We start from the raw sequence: 11,198 nt of genomic DNA on the forward strand, positions 1-11,198 counted from the left end.
CCCCCCTCGGCCCAGTTTTGGTGTATTAGCCCAGGGTGTGCTGCATCCATCGGTTCTGTGTCTCTTGTGAGGGTGCCATGTGTCACCTGTCACTACTGAAGGGCATTTGTGAACTGTTTACAGCACTACTGTTGCTAATCCAGGGGCTCTGGGGCCGTGTACCTGCCCACCAGCTTTCTCACACTCCTGGAGTGGCTGTTCACAGCTGGTGACTCCATAGCAGTTCAGATGACAGAACAGGCTCAAGCTGTAGCTTAATTCAGATGGTGTGAGTGTTCTCAGTTTGTATAGTACTGAAGAGTCAGAGGCATTCGACACCCGAGTGCCCTGAGATCCCGAATGCTCCATTCCCAGCTCTGGGCCTGCCTTTCCTCCTGGTGCTTCTCCTCCTCTTATGCCATTGACTGTTTCCAGACACTTGCGTACCTAATTCTAAAATAGGTGAATTATTCTGAATTGGCTTCCACTGGGTCATGGCTTCATTATATGATTGTCAGTCCAGTTGAAGGACTCCTGAAAAATGGGAGAAATTGTGCATAATGTACATTCCAAGCTTAAATATCTGAGATTGAACTTGAATTGCAGTTCTCTGAACGACTGGGAACGCAGCTTGGTTGAACGGAGCCTAGCCAGTGATGCAGCAGGTACAACACCTCGTAAATGGTAACCAAGTGGCAAATCAGTTTTCATATTTTCAGTGAACTGTCAACACACGGTCTGCAAGCATGAGTTATTTGTGAATAGTTTTGTGTAATGTATACCTGCAGAATTTCACAAAATGTTCAAAGAGAGATGAAAGGTGAAATGCAGTGAATAAATTATTCATAACAAATTATTCACTAAGCTCAATTCATCACTGAGATGAGACAGAATTATTGACTGGCCATGGAAACAAAATTTCATTTCAGAGAGATGATATTAAAATATCAGTATGTTAGTGTAATTATGCTGTGCCTGTAAAGACTTTACTATTCTGCAGTAAAATATGCCTTGGGCACTGCTGCAAGATTGATATTCTCCAGGGCTAGTACACTGGATTTTTCCTTTAGCTACGTAATGGAATTTAGGTACACTATTGATCTCTTCCCATAGCGAGACAAATTTTTGCTTATTTCCTTTGCTTATAATTTGCTGATGGGCAAATACTGTGCTCAGCTGAATGGAATGAAGAGTGGTTAAACTGGAAGTGGTAGATGTGTGTTCTTTAGGCATTCTTCCTTGCCGGTCTACAGTGTCTGGAGTGTTCCTGTGACGTGAGAAGGAGGGTGCCTTCTCTTACTGCTTACATGTTCAGCATATAAGCTCGAGGTCTACTTCAGCTCTGTGCATTTGACGACCTGCACAGACATGTGAATAATCTTTTGTCCAGCAGGTTGGGAAAGAGTGGTTAAAATGTTGTCTCCGGTGCAGTTTCCATCGGATAGTAGATCTTAATGGATATTGTGAGCGTGTATTCATGTTTCTCCAGCCCAGGAGATGCTTCCTTTAGTCAACTCCTTAGGTTTTTAAAACATTTCCTCTTGATTTGCTTCTCAAGGTACAAAATGGATACTTGCATGTCTGCTGCAGCATGTGCTTGGTTACTAATTATTGGCATGACCCTAATACTCCAAGTCCTATATGAAGTCAATGTGTCATTGTGCTAGGAGCTGCATTTCTGAAAAAGACCTTGTATTTCCTTGAGCTGTCCTCTGTAGTACAGTCTGTCCATGGGCTCTTAACACTGCAGTCCTCTTAAGCCGTTGGTGTATTGAGGCATAAGTGATTCTTCTCCCCTCAGCCATGGTGTTTGTCCCTACTCTGTGAACTCAGTGTGGGGTCTGTCTTCTGCAGAAGGTTTTCATGGGATTGCTAAAGGGTACAACTATTCTTCCTATGAACTCCTTGCCTGAGGGACAGAACATGAGATAAAATGAGTTGTCTGATTTTAGCACCACAAATCTAGTGCTGAATCAATCCCAAGTAGTTAATTTCAGATCAGGATTTGAAATCGCTTTAATACTTCTCTGCTTTTTCTAGTTGTCCTGGGCTTATTTTCAAAATTGTATATTAGAACTGCTGTTTATTCATTTCAGATGATCGCATTTTGGTTTATACTGGAAGGCCCAATTTGTTCCACCCCAGTTAAAGATGTTGGCCTAAAAACGGTAAAGGGTCACATGGACTGCAGCAACACGTTTGATGCTGCTGTGTTAGCTGTAGCTTTGGCTGTGGTTATTGAATTGCTCTCACTTACCAGTGATAGACAGTCTTCCAGCAAAAAGGGAGGCCTTTCAAAATGCTAATAAAAACATTAGCGCTCCATCATCATCATCTTGCAGAAAACAATGTCTAGATCAATCTATCTCCTTCTAAATCTTCAGAGAAACAAAATTTAAACTCATTTTGCCAAGGCCAAATGTCAATCATAAGAAAAAATCTATATGAAATTTTAATTGCAAGATGTTCAGTGCAAATTTAATGAGTGAAATAAGAGATCTGAGAATTCAAGCATACTCAACTCATGCATAATGTTGACTTAAATTGGCTCTCTAGAGGTGCAGGGAATTGCGTTTTTAGAATTTACACACTGGTAGAGCAAATGTACTGGGCCCTGTAGGTTAAGGTCATAAATCAGAATCATTTAACTGCCTTTGAGTGATTGTTACAGACTATAATGGTTGGGAGAACTGGCTTCAGCTACAAGTGATCGCTCTGCTTGGATTATTGAAATGCTACTCAATATTCATAAATCAGTGATCATTAATCCCCCAAATAGTTCCTGTCAGCTTTCTAAATAAATTTCCTACTGGCTAATTGAGATTGAAGGAGACTAGCATGCGCTGGTTTGGAATTAGGACAAATGAGCTGCTTTGTCTACCTAGGATCAGAAGTACATCTCTGGGGGAAATGAAACCATACTGGGTACATACGTGGCTGCTGAAATTTTCCCATTTAAGCTCTAAACTGGAGAAGCCTTTCTTTGCAGGTTTTGCTCTCATGAGTTACAATGATTATAAAAAGACTTCTTTATTTTTTGATGATGAAGATATTTGTGTGCTGTGCATCAGAAGTAGCTAAGCTGTCAATGGGTGGTATTTCTCCCAGCGCAGAGGGCAGGTACAGAGAGACAAGGACCTGCAGCCCTGGAACTGCAGTGGGGCAAGGCACTTGTCTTAGTCTTCTCAGCAGTTGCAAGAAATTAAAATTCATAGCTTTGGTGTTGGGATGTAATTGACATGTTTTAGCTCAGTAGAAGTTTTTATTAGCTGCACACAGTAGTGTAGTTTAATGTTGTTTGCCGCTGTAGCTGCTTATCTGCTTATACTTGAGTGGGAAGAATGTTTTACAGATACCAATGGTCTCTCTTACCCCTCCTACAGTAGTTGTGAGGTGGGTTTGTAGACTTCCAACACTGAGGGTCTCTGAAAGTGGAATTCTGAACTGGAGGAGACCTGGTTTGGAGCCTGTGCCAGTGGTGGTTTCTGTGGGTCCTGGGCTCAGCACCACCTGTGTGTAACACCTGAGAGCACAGCCTGCTCCTTCCGTACAGAACTATGGCCCACGTGTCTGAAAAATGCCATCCTGGCCATCCTTGGCTCAGTCCCGGGGGTAGGGTTTTTTGTTGACTCTCCTGAGGAGATGAGGATGCTGTGCCAATGCCAGCTGTCTGTCTGCTCTTCCTGCCTACTGGCAATTTTGACCCACATGGGACAGTTTCCACCAAATGTAACGGGGCAGGAAAGGGCTTAAAACGATCAGGTTCCTACAACTGGGCAGGAAGAAAAAAAGCCTCATGCTAATCCACTGACAAGGAAAAGTGGTCCTTACCCCACAGGAAACTCTGGTTTTCCACCAGGCTCCTCACAGAACCCCTCATTTTTTCTGTTGTACCGTTGAAATGTTGCTGTTGCCATGGGCTTGGAGAGCATGTATTTTTAAAATAAGTCTTATTGTTTAAACACTGCTCCTCTCTCATAGTTTCCATCTTCTGTCCATTTCATTTATGTGTGTACTTACTTCTAGAAAAAAAAAAGAAAAAAAAAAGAAAAGGCAATATTTAGTGAAGAGCAACAGAAACATTGCAATGGTATTTATAGGTGCTAGACATGATGATTTACTATATCAAAAGTCAAGGAGGAAAGGAGAGATGCTGGTGCCTTGTTGGTATTATCTCAGAATATCTCTTATTAATAAGATTTATGAGAAGATGAGCTTGAGAGAAGGATTTTTTTTTAATCTATTTCTTAAATGCAGGACTTAAACCATAACTGACGTATATCTAGATTCCTGTCATATCAGGACCACTAGAGCTCCAGGTAAAAAGCTAATTGTATCAAAAAACCATACTTAATTTGACTAAGAGCAATTATTTTTGAAACATGTATGGAAGTGTTCTTATTGCTTTTGCAACCTGTCCTTTTAATGCTGTCAGCACTGATCAACACTGACACGGGATGTTAACATAAGTTCCTTTAGATACACTACTAGTTACAAATAAAGTTTAGAGTGTGATGAAGTTTGAGGGGAAACCCCCACCTTTTGTCTCTCTTTCATTGCTGTTCCACTTGTATTAGCTCCAGCCCAAACCTTCCATTCCTGGCTGCTCTGCTAAAATGTAAATGGCCACCCTGTTAGACAGCTACACCTTGGGATGGAGCAACCCCCTCATTGGCTGACATCAGCTGGTGTTGTATCGCCCTGAAAGAAGCTTTTAAATCCTGATGGTTAACATTGCAGTTCCTTCTGCTGTGAATGTATTTTCTTCCTATTACAGGCACTTCCATGTAGTACAAGGTCCCAGAAATGTTTATATTTTATATGATATCATTACTTAATTGCTTTGCTTGGTGTTGCAGTTTGGTTAGTGATAAACTGTAAATACCCTTGTAATCTCTTAAGCTTCTCGAGTCATAAAATGACAAGTATGCTGTGATTCTGTCTTGTCCAGGGTGGCTTGTACAGGCTTTGGAAAGCATTGCTTCGCTGCTGGGGTTGGTGGTGCAGCGTGGAAATGGTACCTTGTGCTGCTGGTGAATTCTGACTGACTGTGGGTAAGTAGACCCTCTGGACGTGACCTGAGACTTGTACTGTACTAGGTACTGTCTGAATTTAGATCAAAAAGGTGCTCTGAACTTCAGTTTGCAATTAAAATAGAAAGCAAAAGACACCTAGTAGGCACACTGAGAAGCCACAGGTGAGGTGTTTTTTTGCTTTTTCTTCCCTGTTGGTGCTGCAGAGGTATAGCTCCACCTGTACAGTTCTTCTGTAGCGCTCTCACTTAATTTCCTTTCTTTAAAACCATGTTGTTGTATGTGACCAGGTCATCATGGCTGATGCCAGGAGTAGAAATAAGCCTTAGGCTTTAATAATCTGGAATGGGACCAGATTGCATTGCTTGTGTGAAGCCTGCAGTGCACTGTCTGTGTCTGCTCCCCAGATGAGCAGGGACAGAATGTTTGGGGAAAACGAGCTTCCTTCAGGCAGGCTCAGGTGGCTCTGTTTGTGATACAAGAGGCAGTAAGCAGGAAAGCACTGGAGGAGCATTGCTCAGTGTTTCCAAGCCTGGTTTCTCAGATGTGGGAGGAGAAGGTGAAGGTGTATGGAGTATCTGATCAGAAATAGGACAGCAGAACTGCTGAGGGCCAGGCTCAGTTTCTTGTTGGCCTAAATACCACCTACACCTTTTGTGACTTGTCAGTAGTCGGAGCAAAGCATCCCTTGGTGAAGGCTGGGAACTTAGTTCATGCAACCATGGTGTGCGTTGTTGAGCTCTGCTTTCACTGCTGTCTTCTAGTTTGACATAAGCTTGAGATTCCTTTGACTTGGCCACCACTCTTACACCCTGTTCAGTCCCACAGGCAACCTCTCAAGGGAGGCAAGCGACAAGGGGGCTTTTTGGTTTTCAGCCTCATTTTCTAAGTATGTTGGAACATACAGTATTACATTTCTAAGTATGTTGGAACTTGGTTGGAATAGAGGTGTAGAAGACAAAAAGGACAATGTCATTGCAAAGTCTTTCCAAGTGTTTGTTTGCATTAACTTTTCAATGTGGATAGCTCCAACTGTGTTGTTTGCAATTACTCATTTACTTTTAACCTTTTTGTACACATGCAACTACCTGTATCTGGCTGTAAGGCTTTTCTTATTTTTATTTCCATTGCTATGCCTCCAGTTCTTACTTCCTTCTGCGATTGCAGTATTTTTTCTTGACTGTGGTTTCATAGAGCTTGACTTCAATAGGGAGCACACACTAAACTGAAACAAGAATATTCTCATATCTGCATTTGTCATGCTGATTTGCCACTGCTTCCCCCTTGTACTGTGAAACTGGTTGTGAAGTGATAAATAACCAAACCTTGTTATGTCTTGTAAATAGTCTAATCCCATTGTCATGTCAGATCCTCTAATCTTGATCCAAATTTTGTCTGTTGATCTAATTAGGTTTTTCATTTGTTCCTTATAAATTTCTCACTCTTGGAGTTGCTGGGGTGGCTTTTGAGACTGCTGAGGTGGAATGATCCATACAGTTCCTTGTGGCTTTAAACAGAAACATCTGTCAGAAATGAGCAATTTGTTGGCACAGTTTAGCAGTGAGTGAATTTGTGTGTCACAGCACTGCTCCTGCTCTGGTGAGGCTGAAGTTGATGAGAGACGTTCCTGGGGACTGCAGAGCCTGCAGAGACCAGTTCTCTGTTCCTGGTCTGCAGGAAGCATTGTGCTCTCTGGTGACCTTCATAGGAAAATGAAAAGTCCAGATGGATGATACTGACTCATTTTCATTCTTTGTTCATGTTTCCTTCCTTTGCTTTTTTGGAGAGGAGGCTTCAGCATTTTATTCTTGCTGGCTAAAGATGAACTTTAAATTTGATTTGATTTTTTTTTATTTTCAAAGTCATCAGGGACTTTTGCTGAAGTGTAGAGCTACGAGTTCAAATACTGTCCTGAACAGAGATGATCTCTGTAAATTAGAATCTAACATCTAACTTAAACTGATCTGGGAGGAGGGTACTCATTTTCAGGATCTGTGTGAGAACTGTATATATACATACATAAATGAAACAAAATGTCTGTTTCTTTTTGTCAGCTTACGTTGCATCGTGCCAGCCATCCTTAAACAGTATGGTTTCGAGAGAAATTCCTTCTTTGGCACTGAGTCTGTCACCGTTTAAGCCAGTGGCAGCACTTCACTGATTTAAGAGTGGCACTGGGGCAGTGAGGAGGGGGAGTTTGTCAGTGTATTTGTTTCCTTAGGCCACAGCTCTCAAGGGAACAGTAGGAGTCACCGGGCAAGGGGCTTTAGTTTGTGGATGTTTTAAATTAAGTTGTGGTCACAGGCCTGTTCATAAACCTGCAAGGAAAAGCAAATGCAATTTCGTTGTAATCCTGTTTGTTGCAGAGACACTACAGAACACTGCACTCAGCTACTGGGGCAGCAGCCTTCCTGGGCTTGAAATGGCTCATGTGGGTTACTGGAAGCGTCTGCTGTGTGCCCACAATGCAAGGGCTGTAGAAGAAACAAAATGCTGCTCTGCTGGGGCTGAGACATGAGCCCATACAAACCCTGCTGAGAGCAGAGACAGGAGCAGCCCAGACACGTGTGACCACCAGGCAGCAGCATGGGAGGTAGTTGCAGGAGGCTATTTGGCAGAGCAGTGACAGGAGACTGATAAGATTGCTGCCGGAATTTGTTATTAGTATTTACATATCCGAGTAGTCTGCTATGTGTTGGAGTAGTTGTACTGCATCTCCTACTAAATACAGGCAGTGTAAATTGAAGTTGGATGGGACCTGTGGTATGTGAAGTGTAGTCTCCCCATGAACTGGTAGCAATGCTTTCATCCTGTTCGGGTGCGGCTGCCTGCCCCCCTGCACAAACTCATCACAGAGTCACAGAATATGCCGAGTTGGGAGGGACCCACATTGGGTCCAACCCTCAGCCCTTCACAGGCCCAGCCCCAAGAGTCACCCCCTGTGCCCCAGAGGATCAGCCAAACCCTCCTGGAGCTCTGGCAGCCTTGGGGCTGTGCCCACTGCCCTGGGGAGCCTGGGCAGTGCCCAACCAGCCTCTGGGGGAAGAACCTTTGGCTGAGATCCAACCTGAGCCTGCCCTGACACAGCTCCAGCCATTCCCTGGCTGCTGTCCCCGGTCCCCCCAGAGCAGAGCTCAGTCCCTACCCCTCCTCTGCCCCTCCCCAGGAATCTGGATCTGCAGTGAAGTCTCCCCTCGGTCTCCTCCAGCTGAACACACCAAGTGCCCTCAGCGTCGTCACACGGCTTCCCCTCAGGGCCTTTCCTCATCTTCACTGCCCTCATGGGAGCTCATTTATTGTTTGCACCACGTTTCAGTCCAGAGAGTGATTTTTACGTCATTCTACACTAATTAGGCATGTTATCTCTAATCTTTTGTGGCTGTTATGAAAGGAGGAGGAGAACTGATGGATAATACCTATAGGTTCAACATTAGATTCTCTTTAGAAGTCCAATTATCACTCATGGGAGACTGCACATGCACAAAAAGCATATGTTATTTTAATATGTAAATCAATAAAGCTGCCTTGTCTTTTTTCTGGTTTTATTCCAATATTGATGGGATCTCTAAAAGTCTTTTTGAAAAACATCCTATCTGTCTTGAGTTTTCAGTAGGAAGGATAGATCAATTTCTTTGGGAAGGTTCTGAAAGAGTATAGAACAAACAGATATGATCAGTGATTCTGAAAACTTGTAAGTATTGATGGTTTTCAGCCAGGGCCTTGTATGCTTCTGGAATATGTGCTGAGCCAGCTGTGAGCTGTGCTCTGGTTAAATGCCAGCCCCACCTGAAACCAAAAGGTCTGGGATATGCAGAGTTCAGGATGGTAAATGCAATCATTCCTTCTGACTTGAAACCTTCCCTGCCTTTGACTTTTTAGTCAATGTTTATTTCAATAAGGGAGGAGGGAAGAAAATAATACTAGTATAAAAAAACCCCAGGGTATTGGGGAATAGGAAAAGAAACTAAACCAGCCTTTTAAAATTACTTTCTCTCTTGGTTCTGCATGATGGCAGATTTTGCTGTTGAACAACATGGCGCCCTCAGAAGTAAAAGGAAAAAGAGCATCTGTACAGAGGAGTCCCCAGGATGTGTGTGTGTGGGGAGCTGTTCTCAGTAAAAGGGACCATAATGATTATATTTCTGAAATGACTGAGACTAATAAATGTGGATATGTAAAAAGAAAGGATTCTTTTTTTGTTGGTCCATTGAGGAGGGCTATAATTTTTTTATGTTTAAGCTCTGATCAGAAGTTGAAGTGACATGAAATCAGAATTGAAATACAGCTCTGTGGAATACTTTGTCAGTAGGAAAAAAAATGCATATGATAAAGCTGCTGAATTTTTGGCATCAATTACAACACCATCTTGTGAGCACTGGCTAGAGACATTTATGCCCAGGTTTAAGCAGCATTGTGCTCTAAATGAATGGAGAATTTCAGATAACTGCATTTCCCTTTTCTGTTCCAAGTATGTGTGAGTATTCTGCAGGGCTTTTATTCGATTGAATTGTAATCAGAGTCAGTCATTACTTTGCTGCTTGGAAAGATAATTCCTAGGAATGAGAAATTAGGGTGAAATTCATTCTGCAAGTTTAGAGCTCTTAAGCCTACCAGATTTTTCAGGATGTTTCACAGCTTGGTTCCAGTGCATATTTGAGAAGTGTAAATACCCTCCAGCCTAAACAGAAATGGTCAGAGCTAGGGTCCAGGGCACTCTGAGTTCTGGTGTCTCCTGGCTGCAGCTGGTGTTATGGTGTATATTATTTTTTTGAAGGACACAAAAGCCAAACCCCAAAGATCTCACAGACCTAGGACTGTGGTCAAATGTGGTACCTGATAAAATAAAACACTTGATGTTGCACAATTCCACCTTGGATAGCATTTTTGAATGGAATTACACAGTGACACTCCTAGAGGTGTTCAGCTCTGTGCTGATGTGTTCTGCAGCTGAGGATCATGGTGTACAACAGCTATACCCTGACTGGCCTCCCAAGAACTGAAAGAGCTTCTCAGATCCAAACTTCCATGTGATTCCAGAACCTGGAAGTCCCTATAGAGTCTGAAGGCAGACATGGGTGTCATGGGTGCAAGTGTGCCCAGCTGGATGGATTCCTCAAGCAAGTAGCCATGTTGTAAGAGGAGTGTAATAGGCAGCACAGTGTCTGGGGATCTGCACGAGAGGTGGATGTGTGGTGTTGTGTGCTTGGCACAAGCTGAGCAAGAGGTCTTACCTTAAGGCAAGAGGAAGGTACGTTTGCTTCCAGCCCTGAACTGATTGACTTGACTAACTCAGAAGACAAAGGAGACCAGATTCTCACCTGTGCTTGGGGCAGGAGGAGGGACTTTCCTCTTCCCCCTTGCAGTGCCCTTAGGAAAGAGATACAATGCCCTGGGACTGGAGAATGAGGAGGGAGTGAGCAACAGGCAAGTCCCAGAAAAGGCCAACCGTGCAAAGTTGATCCAGCCATCTACCCCATTGGAACTGGTGCTTAGGGGGTTAGTGATTGGAGACTTCCTGATGAGAGGCCCCGTTTGTCATCCAAACAGTGTCTCTGGAGAAGTCTGCCTGCTGGGAGCTTATATCTGTGATGTCACTGAGAGGCTGCCGAGGCTGGTCAAGCCTGCAGACTGTCACCTGTTCCTGCTATTCCAGATAGGGTTGAATGACACTGCAAAGAGATGACTCAGAAATATCAAGGGCGACCTCCCTTGGAACAAAGTTCAAAGAGTCAGGAGATGAGGTTCTACTCCATCTTCCTAGTTAGAGAAGAGGATTTGAGAAAAAGGAGGTGAATTGAGCAGGTGAAAGACTGTCTGCATAGCTGGTGCCATGCTTAAGGTCTTGTATTTTATGATTTTGGGCATACCTTCAAGAAACTGGGCCTGTGGACAATGTATGATCTGAGCTGGCCAAGTGGAGCATAAGTGTCCTGGGCAGCAAACTGGCTGGACTTATCAACAGAGCCTTAAACTACATCTAAAAAAGATTCAAACTTTCAATTCCTTTTCTATTTATAATATCTACTGTAACTTCCTTTCTATTCTGGCTTAAACAGAGTTTAATTTTTGAAATCATTATAATGCCTCAGTTACTGCAACAAACAGATATTGCACAGCTCAGACTCATCTCACATCCTGACTGTGGGAGCAGGCTGAGAAGAACAGCAAAGAGCTGGTGCTGTGCTC

The 11,198-nt window shown here is 43.3% G+C and overlaps 1 long non-coding RNA gene across 1 annotated transcript; it reads right to left on the bottom strand.

Moving 5' to 3' along the window:
• Window positions 1–8,537: 8,537 nt before the first annotated feature.
• LOC120322929 lies at window positions 8,538–10,496 on the bottom strand. The gene is made up of 2 exons (XR_005562926.1): window positions 10,244–10,496; window positions 8,538–8,655 (listed from the first exon to the last, which is right to left on the bottom strand). It is a non-coding gene; the product is annotated as an uncharacterized LOC120322929 (long non-coding RNA).
• Window positions 10,497–11,198: the final 702 nt, after the last annotated feature.

This window comes from Pipra filicauda, unplaced genomic scaffold (genome assembly GCF_003945595.2).
Source record: "Pipra filicauda isolate LSUMZ 115617 unplaced genomic scaffold, ASM394559v2 scaffold16_size7369187_pilon, whole genome shotgun sequence".
Taxonomy (NCBI): domain Eukaryota; kingdom Metazoa; phylum Chordata; class Aves; order Passeriformes; family Pipridae; genus Pipra; species Pipra filicauda.